This window comes from Protopterus annectens, chromosome 1.part0 (assembly GCF_019279795.1).
Source record: "Protopterus annectens isolate FY-2018-M chromosome 1.part0, PAN1.0, whole genome shotgun sequence".
Taxonomy (NCBI): domain Eukaryota; kingdom Metazoa; phylum Chordata; order Ceratodontiformes; family Protopteridae; genus Protopterus; species Protopterus annectens.
This window is the reverse complement of record NC_056725.1, coordinates 536313762-536329480: the sequence shown is the minus strand read 5'-3', so window position 1 is coordinate 536329480 and position 15719 is coordinate 536313762. Positions and strand designations below refer to the sequence as shown.

Below are 15719 nucleotides of genomic sequence, written 5' to 3'. Positions count from 1 at the left end.
CCATTTGGTCTCGGATGTCTCAGTATGGTTAAAGATATCCCCACCCCTATTGCTGGGGTTAATCTTCTCAACTACTAAAAATGTAAAATTATGACTATCCCCTTCAAGAGACACATGTTTAGCTAGTGCATTTGTTAAAGTCTCATTTCTGATATGAAGTAAGTGTTCCCTAATTCTAAATCTTAACTTTCTATTAGTTTTGCCTATATAGAAGTCCGAACAAAAGTTGCAGACTGTTAGGTAAACCACATTATTTGTTTTGCAGTCTGCTGCTGTATTAAATTTGTATGTTCGTTTAGTATCTCGGTGAACAAACATATTACTTCTACTGATATATTCACATTGGTTGCACTTGCCACAAGGTACTGTTCCTTTGACAGCATCCAATTCATGTCTCTTACCTTCACTAGGATAACATAGCAGCCTTTTTAGTGATTTTTTTATTCCTAAACATAAAACTCGGGTTTTCCCCTACCATCTGTCTAATTTCAGGATTCTGAGTTAATATATACCAATGCTTCTTGATCACATTTGTTACTGTATCCACATCACTAGTATAGTATGTAGAAAATCTAACAGTATCTTTCACCTGCTTAAGGGGTCTAGTTCTTTCATATGGAACCGAAAAATATGGTTTCCCTATATTCTCTCTCCACGAAGTAGCTTCATCCAGGACTTCTGTTGTCATACTATCAGTATATCCTCTTTCATTAAATCTGAATTTCAAATCAGGTAAGTTCCTAAACTCCTCACCCCTGGCAGTTAATCTGGAAGTTCTAAGAGTTTGTCCTTTCACTATATTCTTAAAGATATGTCCCGGATGCATGCTACTCTTGTGGAGTAGTGTATTCCTATGGCATGTTTTCCTAAACAATCTGGTGGCTAAACCACCAGTATTGTCTTTGAAAACAATGATATCAAGAAAATTAATCTCATGTATTGAACTTTTCATTTCAAACTTCAAAAAGCTAGTGCTATTTCCTATCTCTAAGAAAAATTCATCTAGTTCAGTTACATTCCCATTCCATATCAGAAAAAGATCATCTACAAATTGTTTGTAAAATAAGATTTGTGGCCATCTACCTCCATATAACATATATTTGTTCTCCCATTCGGCCATGACAAGATTCGCATAGCTATTAGCACTAGCTGTGCCTATGGCCACACCATCTCTCTGTACAAATAGTTTATCATCGAAATAGATAACATTATTAGTCAGGACTAACTCCTTCAGCAATCAAATCAGGTCAATTTTGCACCATCGTCTTTTCCTCTAATAAATATTGTCTCAAAAATTCTAACCCTGCATCATTAGGAATGCAGGTGAATAGTGAACATACATCTAACGTGATAATGTTTTCAGATCACCTCTATATTCGTTCTTAAAAATAAATAAACCATGTAGAAACTGTTTAGAGACCCTTAAAATATTGCCATTTTTATTCACTATCGGTCTCAAATGCTTATATATATATATATATATATATATATATATATATATATATATATATATATATATATAGATGGGCTCTGTAGACCATTTGTGTCCAGACACTAGTGGTCTTAACGAAGAATGTTGGGCATCCTTATGTGTTTTCAAGAGGCCGTGTATACGGGGTATTAAGGGTTTATTCACACTGAAATAATTATATAACTCATTTGAAATGGTGTTATTCAATAAACATTCATATAATGTGTTATCTAAACAAGCAAGCATAGTTTCCATGTCAGTATAACTTATGTTCTTATAAACTGAAGTGTCCTGCAGCATATTATACATTGATTCATCATAGTTTTCCCTATCCATTAAAACTACAGGTCCACCTTCATCTGCTTGTTTGATTATAATAGAAAGGTCTGACTGCAACTGTCTCAACGAATAATGTTCATTTTTACTTAAATTGTAGAAAGTTTTCCTTTTATTGTTACTACTAATAACTTCAAACAGCTCATTCTCACATACATTAATAAAAACATTCATTACTGGGTGATTGGGTGGAAGGAATGTACTAGGTTTTTTAAAAACATTAACATCATTCATTCCCTCATTTTGATTTTTGAACAGCATTTTTAAGAGAATGCTTCTACCAAACATATGTAAATGTAATATCGTGTCAGTTACCTCTGTCCTTTGTGCAGGAATAAAAGACAGTCCTCTTTCCAATACACTTTGCTCATCAGTAGTCAAAGACCTGGAAGAAATATTCCAAACTATACTCCTTTCCTTACATGCTTTCTTGGGTGCATTCGAGGCCGGAGGCTCCATTGGTAGCTTCCTCTTGTTGCGGTTCCGACTGTATGATCTCCCTCTCGAAAACTGCCTCTCTATACCCGGATAGTCCGATGTTTGTAACCTTATAGGCAACATCTGGAAAACTGGTTGCTCTGACTTGCGTTGTTCTGGACAGTTCGTTTGATGTGATACTCTCACATGTTGTTGTACTTTGTCAGGGGATTCTAGCCTTCGCCTCACATCCACCTTCGCATTCGAATTAACCTTCGTAGTCACCACAGAAGGAACATTTATGATGGGCAGAGCATTAGACTTAATTCTAGCACCTAAGTTCTTTTCATCCCTTAAGCCTTCCAAGGTGATGTCACTTTGCTGGTCTGTGTGCGTCTCCCCTTCATTGCTTAAGGTGGTAGGTCTATCAGCCCTCTCCATACGATTACCTCTGGGCCATACAAATACATGGCCCTCCTTAATATCTCTTTTGTCTCTTTCTAATTTGTTAAACTTCTGCCGTAGCAGTCTCCGTTCAAAGATTGCTACTGAATCTGCAACAATAGAGGATTTCTCGTCCACTAACATCTGTGGATAGCTATCATATAATGCCTTCTGTTGGCTACTTCACTGGATGTTTTTGTGGACTTATATGATTTTTCTTCATACCGGTGAAGTACTTATCTCAGCTGCTTCCTTTTTTTTGTGCTTCTTGGAATTCATTTTGTTTGGCAGCAGCTGACAACAATGGCTGAAGAACATGTGGCTAAGTTTGCTGTGCAGGATATAGAACTGGATTATTCCCCGAATTCACAACCTGAGATGTCGGGGATATTATCACATAGATTCCAGGAACTCTTAAATAAAAAGGGTAACCCATTGTTATCTAATGAAATATGTAATGAAAGCAATGAGACAGAGCATGATAATATTGACTATGCTGCCTTTTTAAAAGGAATACATAGACTAGAGGATAATTTATATAAGATCAAGAAGTTACATGCTCAGCGTTACTATTTTGAGGCTTGCCTCAAGACTCGAGTTATCCCAAGAGGACTAAGGATTTTAAGGATGCCTAACCAAGGTGAACACCAACCGGAACTGTTAAGTAGATGGCAGCAGCTCAATTTAGAACTAAATTTTAATTATATCCACCTAATACTTGAGTCTTCAGTGAAAGAGAAGGAAGAAATAAAGACTAATATAATAAATGAACAGAAGGCATTATATGATAGCTATCCATAGAAGTTAGTGGACGAAAAATCCTCTATTGTTGCAGATTCAATAACAGTCTTTGAATGGAGACTGCTATGGCAGAAGTTTAACAAATTAGAAAGAGACAAAAGAGACTTTAAGGAGGGTCATGTATTTGTATGGCCCAGAGGTAATGCTATGGAGAGGGGTGATAGACCTACCACCTTAAGCAATGAAGGGAAGACACACACAGACCAGCAAAGTGACGTCACCTCGGAAGGCTTAAGGGATGAAAAGAACTTAGGAGCTAGAATTAAGTCTAATGCTCCGCCCGTCATAAATGTTCCTTCTGTGGCGACTACGAAGGTTAATTCGAATGAGAAGGTGGATGTGAGGCGAAGGCTAGAATCCCCTGACAAAGTACAACAACATGTGAGAGTATCACATTGAACGAAATGTCTGGAACAACGCGAGTCAGAGCAACCAGTTTTTCAGATGTTACCTATAAGGTTACAGACACTGGACTATCTGGGTACAGAGAGGTGATTTTCGAGAGGGAGATCATACAGTCGGAACCACAACAAGAGGAAGCTACCAGTGGAGTCTCTGACCTTGAATGCACCCAAGAAGGCATGTAGGGAAAGGAGTATATAGTTTGGAATATTTCTTCCAGGTCTTTGACTACTGATGAGCAAAGTGTATTGGAAAGAGGACTGTCTTTTATTCCTGCACAAAGGACAGAGGTAACTGACGCAATATTAGATTTACATATGTTTGGTAGAAATGTTCTCTTAAAAATGCTGTTCAAAAGTCAAAAAGAGGGAATGAATGATATTAATGTTTTTAAAAAAACTAGTACATTCCTTCCACCCAATCACCCAGTAATGGATGTTTTTATTAATGTATGTGAGAATGAGCTGTTTGAAGTTATTAGTAGTAACAATAAAAGGAAAACTTTCTACAATTTAAGTAAAAATGAACATTATGCGTTGAGACAATTGCAGTCAGACCTTTCTATTATAATCAAACAAGCAGATGAAGGTGGACCTGTAGTTTTAATGGATAGGGAAGACTATGATGAATCAATGTATAATATGCTGCAGGACACTTCAGTTTATAAGAACATAAGTTATACTGACATGGAAAGTATGCTTGCTTGTTTAGATAACACATTATATGAATGTTTATTGAGTAACACCATTTCAAATGAGTTATATAATTATTTCAGAGTGAATAAACCCTTAATACCCTGTAAACACGGCCTCCCGAAAATACAAAAGGATGCCCAACCTCCTCTGTTAAGACCACTAGTGTCTGGACACAAATGGTCTACAGAGCCCATCTCTGTATATATAGAGAAGCATATGAGACCGGTAGTGAATAAAAATGGCAATATTTTAAGGGATTCTAAACAGTTTCTACATGATTTATTTATTTTTAAGAACGAATATGGAGGAGATCTGAAAACATTATTACTTGTCACATTAGATGTATGCTCACTGTTCACCTGCATTCCTAATGATGCAGGGTTAGAATTTTTGAGACAATATTTATTAGAGGAAAAGACCTATGATGGTGCAAAAATTGACCTGATTTGTTTGCTGATGGAGTTAGTCCTGACTAATAATGTTATCTATTTCAATGAGAAACTATTTGTACAGAGAGATGGTGTGGCCATGGGCACGGCCAGTGCGAATAGCTATGCAAATCTTGTCATGGCCAAATGGGAGAACAAATATATGTTATATGGAGGTAGATGGCTGCAGATCTTATTTTACAAATGATTTGTAGATGATCTTTTTGCTGACATGGAATGGGAATGTAACTGAACTAGATGAATTTTTCTTAGCGATAGGAAATAGCACTAGTTTTTTAAGTTTGAAATGAAAAGTTCAATACATGAGATTGATTTTCTTGATATCACTGTTTTCAATGACAATACTGGTAGTTTAGCCACCAGATTATTTTGGAAAACATGCCATAGGAATACACTACTCCACAAAAGTAGCATGCATTGCCACCAGATTATTTAGGAAAACATGCCATAGGAATACACTACTCCACAAGAGTAGCATGCATCCGGGACATATCTTTAAGAATATAGTGAAAGGACAAACTCTTAGAACTTCCAGATTAACTGCCAGGCATGAGGAGTTTAGGAAAGAATTATCTGATTTGAAATCCAGATTTAATGAAAGAGGATATACTGATAGTATGACAACAGAGGTCCTGGATGAAGCTACTTCGTGGAGAGAGAATATAGGGAAACCATATTTTTCGGTTCCATATGAAAGAACTAGACCCCTTAAGCAGGTGAAAGATACTGTTAGATTTTCTACATACTATACTAGTGATGTGGATACAGTAACAAATGTGATCAAGAAGCATTGGTATATATTAACTCAGAATCCTGAAATTAGACAGATGGTAGGGGAAAACCCAAGTTTTATGTTTAGGAATAAAAAAATCACTAAAAAGGCTGCTATGTTATCCTAGTGAAGGTAAGAGACATGAATTGGATGCTGTCAAAGGAACAGTACCTTGTGGCAAGTGCAATCAATGTGAATATATCAGTAGAAGTAATATGTTTGTTCACCGAGATACTAAACGAACATACAAATTTAATACAGCAGCAGACTGCAAAACAAATAATGTGGTTTACCTAGCAGTCTGCAACTTTTGTTCGGACTTCTATATAGGCAAAACTAATAGAAAGTTAAGATTTAGAATTAGGGAACACTTACTTCATATCAGAAATGAGACTTTAACAAATGCACTAGCTAAACATGTGTCTCTTGAAGGGGATAGTCATAATTTTACATTTTTAGTAGCTGAGAAGATTAACCCAAGCAATAGGGGTGGGGATATCTTTAACCATACTGAGATATCTGAGACCAGATGGATTATTTATTTATTTTATTTTATTTTTATTTATTTATCATTTGTTGACCGGGAAAGTCCGACTAGGTTCCACAGAGCCTGTTTTCAGCGGAGGCCCGGGGAGAAATGCTCCAGATGGTTAAGGGCAAATAAAGGGAAGGGACTGAATGACAGAGTGCCCCTGAAGCCAGTTTTAAAGAACAGGAAAAGTTCAAATAAGAGATTTTTAAATGATAGACAAAGAATATACAACTATTAAATGCTTCACATGATTTTGGTTATATTTAAAAGTCATATTGCTGCCTGTCTTTTGAAAAAGTTTTTTTTTAAAGTGTATACATTTTATATAGTGTATAAACAGACATTTTACATACTTCTGAGTTTATTTCACTGTCATATTGATACTTGCTTCTTGAAAAAGTTCTTTAAAAGTGTGTATATATTTTATATAGAGCACAAATTAATTGTTTAATTGATCTTTTATTTTCATTGGCTGGAGTGCATATAAAAGTGGAAATGGCTGCTACATTTTAGATGAGGTCTGATGAAGTGATATGGTTTATCATGAAAGCGCTCACCTACTTGGAATAAACGTTTGTTTGGATTTTATTCACATCATGCGTTTTTTTGTGACTGTGGTTACTTCATGCATTGGCTACTTCATTGGATGTTTTTGTGGACTTATATGATTTTTCTTCATACCGGTGAAGTATTTATCTTAGCTGCTTCCCTTTTTGTGTTTCTTACACTTCCACATATATAAGCACATATTCAAACACTAACACACACACCCTAGTCCCTCTATCTGTCCCTGAGTTGTCTGCTCTTCCCCCTATATCTCCTTTTCATGGCCTTTGGTCACCACGGAAAGATGCAATCCCATGCTGTAAACCCCTGGTGTCTACTGGTTCCCTCACCCTTAATCTCTGTACTAGTTTAAGTGCCATTAAGGCACAAGTGTAGTATCCCTGGTTGCTAGTGGTCTCCCATCCTGATCCCTATACTAGCTTAAGTGCCATTACGGCACAAGTGTAACAACCCTTTTTGCTAGTGGTCCCTCTCTCCCAGTCTCCATACTAGTTAATTGTTATTAAGGCACAACTGTAGTATCCCTCATAGCTAGCAGTCCTCACTACCCTGATCCCTGTACTAGTTTAGGTGCAGATGGATGAACACAGCCTTTTTAGCATCATCAGTCACCACAATGTGGTAGGGAAGATTGTGCTGATCTACATCTCTGAGCACATAGAATCCTTAGGCAGTTCCAGGACAGAGAGAACATGGCTAATTTGTACACAATTCTCCCCTTGGACTGTCTCATTAGCCCTATTCAGTGCTGCACATCTTCCTACTAGAGCATCATGCCACACCGTGTTAGGGCTGTCTTTGGATTCAAAAAGCTGACAACGATCTGTACACATCATGGTAGCCTTTATGAATTCTTCTCTTTGTTTATAGTTAGTTGTACACCAGTGTGCATTTTCACCCATAATCAACTTTCCTTATTATATTTGTTTCATGTTGATGACCTGAACAGCCTCCAAAGAAGAAGACGGCCCATGTCTTACACATTTTGAAAATTATTTTGGTTTTCCTAATGTATGATGGGATGGTGAGAAATACAAAGCTGCGTTTCTTGAAGAGCTCTGTAAATGTTAGCTTCACTTTAATACAGCAGCAAACTACAGATAAACTATGGATTTTATATTATATTTGGACATCAAAAAAAAGAAAATACATTAGTTAAAACAAATCAGTAACTTCATCAGAAATATTCCACAAGTAAGTCATATCTTGCTCCAACATCAGTTATGTGTAAGTTACCTTTAATAATAACCGATCATGTTTTTAGCTGTCTATAAACACCCAATCACTTTTTGATTAATTTACAATAACCAGCACTTAATGTGTATCATTTCATAGTAATTCTATGACAACAGCATATTTACATAATACAAAGATTAGTGTGGAAAAGTGAATGCTTAAAAGGATTTTTTCAAAACTCTCAGAGAGAAAACTAAAACAGTCATTTCCCAAGACTCAAGGAGAGGAAGCTAAAGCGCATGACCTAACAAAATATTTTCCGGCATTTTTCACACTTGAACTCCTTGTATTAACCAATAAAGTACACAGTTATAATAATTTTGGTGTTTTCAGTAATTTTTGTTTATTTTATCCAATTTTATGACTTTTTAATAGTTTGTACAACTAAAGTTACTGGCTTTGTGTTATAAACAGTCACTTGATTGGTTATAATTCTCTTTGTACCGTCTTCTAGTTAATCAAAATGTTTTTCCTGCGATTTTGCACCTTTTTAAACACTTTTTTTACAGTTTATTTAGTTTCAGTTAAACTGCTTGTGCTGGGCATTCATTAGACTTCTGAGTGCCTGTAAGTTTAACAGATCCTCCATTTCTGTTACACTGTTTTCCCTTGATAATTTGTAGACTAAATCTCCACACTGCTTTCAAAACTGTTTTCCCTGTAATGTTCTTCACTTTTTCACACTTCTGCATTTACTTTAACTTTAAAGTACAGTTAAAGGTGGTTTTCTAGCCAGCGTGTAAAACTTGCTGAAAGCAATACTGGTTATTCAGTGGCAGGATATAATGGACTTCTTTTTCTGAGGGTTAGACATTACTTTCTGGAGTTTGAGCTGCTTTTTATTGATTCCTTCCTTTAGCTCCTTACCCTAACGATGTCTGTAGTCATTTCCCATTGTCTTTTCCAAAGACTCATGGAGAAAAAGCTAAACTACATGTGCTGAGAGAATATTTTCTGCCATTTTCAAGTTTACACTTCTCAAATTAACAAGGAAAGTACCCAGTGTTGTTGCACTTATAATCATTTTGGTATTTTCACTACTTTTTCTAAATTATTTTATCGAATTTTATACCTTTATCACTGTTTGTGGGAATAAAGTCACTGGCTTTGTGTTTTAAACAGTTGTTCAGCTATTTCTAAATGTGTCTGTACTCCCTTCTAGTTAGTAAATCGTTTTTCCTGTGATTTTCCACCTTTTTACTACTTTTACCAGTTTATTTAAATTCAGATAAAATCACTTATATTGTGTATTCATTAGACCCTTAGCCATTTTTGTGTTTAATACAGCCTCCATTCTGTTACACTGGATGTTTTCCCTTGTTGATTCCTTAGAATGCATCTCCATATGGCTAATAAATCTGGTTTCTCTATAATTTTCCAGTCTTTTTTCACACTTTTGCATTTACTTTTTACTTTGCAGTCAGGTAAAGTTAGTTTTCTAGTCAGAGTGTAAAACTTGCTGAGAGCTAAGGTGGTTATCCAGTGGCTATTTCTGAGGGGTAAACACTACTGGTTGGACTTCTAGTTGCTTTCTTATAGGTCCATAGGTGTTTACTAGGCTAATGACTACATGGGCCTTTTATAAGCCAAGCCATGCATCCCAAATCTCTGACAAGTTCCGGTATCCTTGATAAGTGTAAGCATAGGCTTGGGAGATTAACCATTTACAGGTCGCCTTGTCCATTCTTACTGATTCTTTCACTTTAGTTCCTCAGCATAATATTGGTAGGTGGTGCATTTAGGAGATTTAAAATGTCTAGCAGCTACCATTCACATTCATGCAAGTTACAAAATGGTGAAAATAAAATGTACCTTCTACAGGCAAATACACGTGTCACTGAAGTGCCCTTGTTATAATGGAGACAAACATATCCCAGGAACCACAAAAATAACGATACAAGTCCCAGTATTTAGAAAAAAATCAGTAATGGTGAAAATGGCAAGGAGTCCCATGGTTATGACGAAATACATCCCAGATACCCGTTTGGAATGATACCAGTCACATGTCCAACACGAGCGACTCATTTCTCTGTTCCACTTCCAAAGTCCTCTCAAGTGTATGCTTTTTTTTCTATACAAGTGGTTTCTGTCATTTTTTTCTGCATTTTGCTATGTTTACTCTAAATCTGAAGTTACAGCTATTAAATGCAGGCATTTTACTGTTTGCTTTGCTTATCAGTAGGATTATTTCATGTGCCTAGCCATTTAAATATGTTTTCTGTGGGCTCTGTCGTTTTTCTGCATTTATACTATTTTGTGTCTAAATTTCAAATAACAGCTGTTAACTGAATTGGTTTTACAGTTTACGCTGCATTTCAAGTAGTTAGTAATTCTGCTGTTTATTAGATTATTTGTACTTTGAGTCATTTTTCAAACTTATAGCAAACAGCCATTTAAATATGGTGGGACTGGATGAACGGTTGCAGTTCTGGAAAGATAAACACTACTGGTTAGAACTTTGAATATTTTTCACTGTCTCTTTCATTTGCCCTGTTAATTTCTATTGCACAAGCATTCATTCATTGCCTTTTGCTCAGACTCTTGGAAGCTGAAGTTCCTGTCCACAAGCTAAAACCAAATAAAGTGGTATTTTGACTCTGTTTTGCATTCAGGAACAGGAAAGTACATTTATTTGAAGTCACCTAGCTATTTTAATCTGTTTTGCATGTTTTTTTGTAATTTTTGTCTGCATTTTACTTTTATTTCCCTGAATTTAAAGTTACAACTATTAATGGAAAGTGCGTTACTGTTTGCACTGCTCTTCAATTGGGTTCTGTGCCATGCCTAGCTAGTTCAATCAGTTTTTGGTGGGCTCTGTAATTTTTCTGCATTTCACTGTTTTCCCCCTTAATATGAAGCTAGAGCTATTAATTAAAGAGATTTTATAGCTATGTGGATTAATCAATGTTGCTAGTTTTAACTGCTGTGTTTTAGTCGCTTATCAAAGTTAGCGCAGTCAGTCAGTTTTACCCGATTGTGAGAGTTATCTACAGCTTGTGGTGGTTAAACCTGCTGAGCCTGGGGTGGAGAGGAGGAGACTGCTGCAGTTTTAGGAAGAGTAAAACTATGGTTAGAGTCTTGTCAGTATTTACTCTTTCATTTTCCATACTAATTTATACTGCACATGCAGTTAGTCATTGTATTATTCTAAGACTCTTGGAAACTGAAGCTTCTGCGCACAAAGATAAAAAACTTAGTTAATGTTTGTGTGGTCATCTGACTGAATTATTAATCGCTGTAGTGATCATTGGGTTAAATCTATCATTTTCCCTCCATTTTAACTACTTGCAACTAAGTTCATGTTACAGCAATGTTTTAGTCAAGTGTGTGGGTATTCTGAGAGATAGTAATTATTCTTTGAGAGAGGATAAGTTGCTGCTGTTTCTAGGAAATTAGCCTTATTGGCTGAAGCCTAAAGCTGTTTTTCCATTGGTTTTCTTGTTTTCTTAACTCAACTATATTGCATTGAGCATATTCATGTAGAGCTGTGTAAACTTGCACTCAGTAGATGCAGGCATTAAGACTAGACAGAACCATATTTATTAGCAGGCTGCATTAATGCACCACCCCCTTACTTCAGGACCAAGTTAATTTGCTTTAGCTGTTTTTACCTTATTCAGAGCCCTACTAATATTTATTTATTATACTGTAAATACTTTATTGCACTAATATTTATTATACCGCAATCAAAATAATGCATTCAAATAAGTCAAATGCTCTACAAATAAAGGTTTATATCCTACACTTCTACACTCTTGAACTACATGGAAGAAGAACCAGTTTGTCTTCCCTCAGCTTTCAGACTCAAAGCACTTGGTCTACTGAGGCAATATTTAGCAATTACCTGATGCTGATAGAAAATGAAATATTACTCACCTCATCACAAACTAACTGTGAGAGATGCAAATATTAAACTAAGATGGAGACAGCATATGAACATAGTTTGTGAACATCTCAAAATTTCACAGCACTCCAAACAAGTAACAGGAAAATTATCATATGCTGAAGTTGTAATAAAGTCTTTACCTAAGCCTCCTTGGTCAAACAAGACTATGACTCGGCAGAAATGAAACACCATAACACATAATACAGCATTATTAGTCAGAAGTGACAAAAAAGCTCCCCCACACCCAGTACATATAAACCATAATAAAAATATACTGGCGACAAGTGACTCCATAGTCAGGCACACAGATTCTGTCCTCACATGTCTTGACAAAATTTGGGTAACAGTGAGTTGTCTTTCAGGTGCCAAGATTTCTGATGTTGCAAGAGCCTTCAAGACCTCAAGCCAAACAAGAATGATAGTGGCATGGGCATGGTGGCGGCCATTGTGAGTGTAAATGACCTAAAATGCAAAGTCCTGAGGGATATGCTGAGAGTAGTTTCCATACTTTCCATGCATGTCACAAACTCAGGAAAGACCCTGGTATTGAGCAGAATCCTTCCTTCTCCAAGAATGATGTTGACCTACAATAAAAAGATGACTGGTTTCAACAACTTGCTAAATATAGAGTGTCATCCGATGGGGGATCCAATATGTGAGAGCTTGGGTTAAGTTATTGCATAGCCCTACTTGCTTTACCAATCACAGCTTGCACCTCTCTTCCCATGGCTTGCTCAAATTGGCTAAAGCCCTTGCAGCCCCCATAGTGCATTTTTAAGTAAGTCCAGGTAATGGATCTCACAACCTAAAAAACAAACAGATCAAAAACTGGACATTATCAAGACAGCATTGCTCAGCACAGAGTCTAAACAACAAATTGACTGACCTTGAAACCTTTCTGCACTTGAGTATATTAGCAGTGAAACTTGTTTTAAAAGTGAAGAAAGCACAACCTCTACACCAGGGTTTTGCACCCACCATACCTTTAGACCCAAAGTAAACTGTAGATAAGTATCCACACTTGTTAACAGTGACCATACCTTGAAGTACATTCCTAGAGATCCACAAACCAAATATATTTCTTCATAAACATTTTATTAAATAACTAGAGCAGTGACTTATGTACATACATACATTAATAGGAGACAAACCATAGCAACATTTTTTTGATTTTCATATATGCTTTCTTTTTAATGGATATTATTCACTCCAGTGTTGCACAATTTGCTCATTTCCTGTCTTCCCTTAAACCTCTCTCCTTCTTCTAAACATTATTATTACTACTACTACCATTGTTATTATTATTATTATTATTATTATTATTATTATTATTATTATTATTATTACTGGGAGACCCAAGGTGGCATTCAAACTGACAAGGGGAAATATGACCTGGGCACTGGGAAAAATGTCCATACTCTTTAGATTAGTGTTGTGGAATCTTTCACATCTTCATGAGTTACCACCAATTCATGCAGACAGAACCTGATTTTAATCTGTTATCTGAAGGACAGCACACTCATGAATGCAGCACCCCTGTTACGTTACACCACAGTATCAGTACTGGAAAATGAAACCAAGCACCTGGTGTGGGAATAGAACCTACACAGTCTTTTGATATTCTGGTATCAAATACAATTATGCTCCCTGCTGAGCCGATGAACAGTGACAAATATTCTACATCACTAGAGTAGCATTAAGTCCAAATCCATGTATGTCTCTTTAACATAAAATCAGATACGTCAGCCCTGGATGATGTACCAGCAGCATCATTAGCGTATTTTAGTGCATGCACTGCAGTCTGATCTGTTATAACATTAAGCTTGACAACATTTGGCTTTAATAATCAGATTTGGGTAGCTTTCGAATGCATTCTTGTACATTTAAAACTGAATTCTGGTATTCAGTCATATGAGCCATGGCATTAAGGACAAATAAAGACTACTTAGTAAATGCATAAGCCTTTTTTTGTTATGACTGTTTGATGACCTCAGCTCTCATTCAGAAAGAAGTATTGCTAATTGCTGTGTTTTTGTTTTTTCATCAAAATCAAAATGTGGAAAATGTAAGGCATGTAAACATATTAACGATGGTCTGTATGTACAAGTTGGTAACTATAAAAGGTCACTGGTGTGTCCAGGTTACTGTAATTGTAACACAAATATGGTGATATATGTGGCAACTTGTTTATCATGCCCAGCGTTTTACGTTTGTATGACCACAAGGAAATTAAAACAAAGAATATCGGAACACACCAGGGACATAAAAAATAAAAAGTCAACTAATTCCTTGTACATGCACAGTAAGGACTGTTTGAATTTTAAAAAAATCATATTTTTTGTCATCGACAGAATTTATACAAAAGACTTTGGGGGAGATTACAAAAATATACTTGAAGTTAGAGAATGCCTATGGCAAATTAGATTAGATGGCAGCACAAGACCCGGCATCAATGACACTTTATCTTTGGCATGTATATTAAAATACAAAGCTTTAAATATTTGACATATTTTGTTTTTTTCTCAAAAAGAAAAATATAGATAGAATTTTTAGGGTAAATGTTTTGTAATATGTTATTAGTAAACATTTGGATTGAATGAGAAGTAAAGTTTTTTCTGATAACTAAAATTGTGCTTTATTGTTAAGAGTTAATTCTAGAGACTATTACAGCAAATTTATTACATTTGATGCTCATTGGTTGTAAAGATGTTTGAATTCCATTTATTAAGGACTGTTAGAAATTTTGCTAACTGACTCTGAGGATGCCCTAGTCGGGTGAAAGCGCTAAGTCAGTTGTGTTTTGTACTTGTTGTTTGTCCTATTAAAGCTGATGGTGGTTTTACTTTTGGTTTCACCAGTTATATATTCTTACAAGTACATTGTTTTACTCTGGACTATTAATCTTATGGCTAGGCTTGTAAAGGCTCAAGGGCCAGTAGCCTAGTACACACCTATGAACCTATAAGTCAACAGTTCAGAAGTTTCATACAGGCGACAAGTCTGGTTATATACAGGACACAGTAAAGACATATCCAGTATAAAACTGCCTTTTCAAGCGGAGGATTCTTCTTTCCTTGCTGGTTCTAGTAGTACAATCATTTTCAAGGACAGATACGCATCCTAATAGGTTATCACAACTGCTGTATATTATATTAATATTACAAGAATAGTTTTCTTCTTAGCGTTCATACAAAAGTATGATGTACTCAAAAAGAACAAACCTTACTAACTATCTTATCCTCAAGGTGTAAAGGGAAAGAAAAAGCTTGTTCTGAATGTGACACATTTTTGAATTCCATATTTTATGACTTATTTTTCAATATTTATCCATTTATCCAGCCATCCATCCATTTTCTAAACCAATTATCCCGGGAAGGGTCAAGGTGGTATCAAGTTAAAAAGGGCAAACCAATCATCTCTACTCCCAGTAACAGTCTCTAGTTTTCCCTGCGCCATTCCCAGGTGCTCCCATGGAAGCAAACCAATATAATCTTTCCAAAGTGACCTGGGTCTGCTTTAGGATTTCCTCACAGCGGGTTATACCTAGTACACCAGGCATCAGGGTGCATATTCACATGGTGCCCAAACCATCTCAACTAACTTCTTTCATCACAAATAAATAGAGTCTGTTCTCAGAAATCCTTCCAGACTGCTGAGCTTCTCACTGTATCACAGAGGGTGAGCTCAACTACCCTGTTAAGGATACTGATT

The 15719-nt window shown here is 36.1% G+C and overlaps 1 protein-coding gene across 1 annotated transcript in view; it reads right to left on the bottom strand.

Annotated features, from left to right (window-relative positions):
- The window catches only part of FAM161A (FAM161 centrosomal protein A), a 683959-nt gene that overhangs the window by 148189 nt on the left and 520051 nt on the right, over nucleotides 1–15719 (bottom strand). The window lies entirely within an intron of this gene.